At 32.9% G+C, this 2,633-nt stretch overlaps 1 protein-coding gene across 2 annotated transcripts in view; it reads left to right on the top strand.

Annotated features, from left to right (window-relative positions):
- FAM199X (family with sequence similarity 199, X-linked) overlaps positions 1-2,633 on the top strand; it is a 31,659-nt gene that overhangs the window by 10,412 nt on the left and 18,614 nt on the right. The gene's annotated exons all lie outside the window — the stretch shown is intronic.

Genomic DNA, 2,633 nt, shown 5'->3' with positions numbered 1-2,633 from the left:
TAAAAAAAAAAAAAGAATGAAGGAGAGGAAGAAAGAGGAAAAGGAAGAGGGAGAGAGAACGGAAGTGTCGCTTTATTTCCCAGGCTAGAATGTAGTCCAAAAATGGGTATTGAAAACCTCTTTTATACCAATAATTGTGCTTAATAATGGAGACAGGAAGAAATGAGGGAAAAAAATAACAAACAAGCAGCCAACCAATATTTCATTTAAACCTGTGAAATGCTATGCAATTACTGAGGAGTGATTTACTTCTAGTTATGCAGTCCCTTTTAGAGTAGGTGTGATGTGGTACTGATAAGAGTGTATATTTTGTGTATTTGAAATGGAGAGTTCTATAAATGTTTATTAAGTTTACTTGTTCCAGATCTGAGTTTAAATCCTGGATATGCTTGTTAATTTTCCGTCTCGTTGTCCTGTCTAATATTGATGTTAAAGTCTCCCACTGTTATCGTGTGGGAGTCTAAATCTCTTTATAAGTCTTATGTATCTGGGTGCTCCTGTATTGGGTGCGTATATATTTAGGATCGTTAGCTCTTCTTGTTGCATTGATCCTTTTACCAATATAATGTCCTTCTTTGCCTCTTTTGATCTTTGTTGCTTTAAAATCTATTTTATCAGAGGCGAGAATTGCAACTCCTGCTTTTTATTTATTGATTGATTTTTGCTCTCCATTTGGTTGGTAAATCTTTCTCCATCCCTTTGTTTTGAGTCTTTGTGTATCCTTGCATGTGAGATGGGTCTGGATGCAGCATACCGATAGGTTTTGGCTGTGTCTTTTGATTGGGGGATTTAGTCGATTTAGATTTAGGATTAATAATAATATATGTGAGTTTAATACTGCCATTTGATATTAGCTGGCTGTTTTTCCCATTAGTTGATGTAAATTCTTCATTATGTTGATGCTCTTTACTTTTTGGTATATTTTTGGAAATATACCAAATACACTTGTCACCTGACACTTTTCTTGTGGCATATATACCATGTAAAATAGCTTTTTGGTAAATTTATTTGAAAATGCTGCCTTATAATGAGTGCAGTTTGTCAGGAAATTTAGATTGTGTTAATACAATATCCATGTTCTGATTGTAAAAACAATAAAACATTTAGAGACGTTTCCCCTGCATACAGCAAAGATTTTATTCACTAGATAAATTCGAATGCCTACTGTGTTTGAAAGCCATCTGAATACTTGAAGTTTTATTCCAAAAGAGGAATTGAATATTATAATTTCAAACAACTTTCAAATAAATACAGAATGGCATCAAATTTAAAAAAGTCTCCAAGTCCCACTCTATTATGTTTACAACTGTTAGGAGCTTATGCAGATACAAGTGTGTTTGTACACTGTTAAAAACACACATGGGATCATACTTCATCCACTGTTTAGCCCTATACTTTTTTCAACTAACACATCTCATTCTTTTCCATAACCAGATCATAATGTACTTAATCCATTTCCTAATAATGGCTATTTAGGTTCTTTTCAGTTTGTTGTTATAAACGATGCTACACTGAAAATATGAGATTGTTTTTAAGAAAAAAAGTAATTCACAACCCTTCCATGTTTGTTTTTCATATTTGGATTAAAAATTTATAAAATTCTTAAAACTTTTTAAAAATTTGACACGAAATTCACCATTTTCATCATTTTGAAATGTATAATTCAGTAGTTATAAATATGCTCACAGTATTGTGCAGCCATCTATCTAATTCCAGGACATTTCTGTCACCTCCAAAAGAAATCCTATACCCATTAGCACATAGTCCCAATTCTCCCCTCCCCCTTATCACCTGGCAGCTACTAATCTAATTTCTCTGTAGATTTACTTTTGTGGATATTTCTTATAAATGGACTAACACTGGCCTTTTGTATCTGGCTTCTTTCACTTGGCATAATGTTTTCAAGGTTCATCCATGTTGTACCATATAACAGTACTTCATTCCTTTCTATGGCTAATATTCCACTGTGTGGATGTACAGTACCACATTTTATTCATCTGTTCATTAGCTGATGAACTTTTGGGTTGTTTCTGCTTTTTGGCTGTTATAGATAATACTGCTGTGAACATTCAGATACAAGTTTCTATGTGGATTTGTATTTTTAATTCTCTTGGATATATATACCCCTAGGAGTGGAATTGCTGGATTATATGATAAGTTGATATTTAACTTTTTGAGGAACTGCCAACATGTTTTCCAGAGTGATTATACCATTTTACTTTTCCACCAGCAATTTATGAATTTTCCCATTTCACCACATTCTTGTCCACAGTTGGCATTGTCTTTTTGTTTATAGCCATCCTACTGGGTTATAAATTGGTATTTCATTATGGTTTTGAGCACCTTTTCATGTGTTTACTGGCCATTTGTATGTCCTCTTTGGAGAAATATCTATTCAAATACTTTGCCCTTTTAAAATTGGGTTATTTTATTTTTTAGGTTGCGTTGTGAGTGTTATTTCTATATTCTGGCTACTAGACCCTTATCAGATATATGACTTGAAAAAATGTTTTTCCATTCCGTGAGTTGTCTTTTTGCTTGATAGCATTTGTTCACTTGATAGTGTCCTTTGACACCAAAGTTTTTAATTTTGATGAAGTCTAATTTATCGTTTTTTTTTTTTTTTGGCTGTA

The sequence above is a fragment of the Cebus imitator genome, unplaced genomic scaffold (genome assembly GCF_001604975.1).
Source record: "Cebus imitator isolate Cc_AM_T3 unplaced genomic scaffold, Cebus_imitator-1.0 Scaffold677, whole genome shotgun sequence".
In the NCBI taxonomy this organism is placed as follows: Eukaryota; Metazoa; Chordata; class Mammalia; order Primates; family Cebidae; genus Cebus; species Cebus imitator.
The sequence above is the reverse complement of the archived record's forward strand: the minus strand, read 5'-3'. Positions and strand labels throughout refer to the sequence as shown.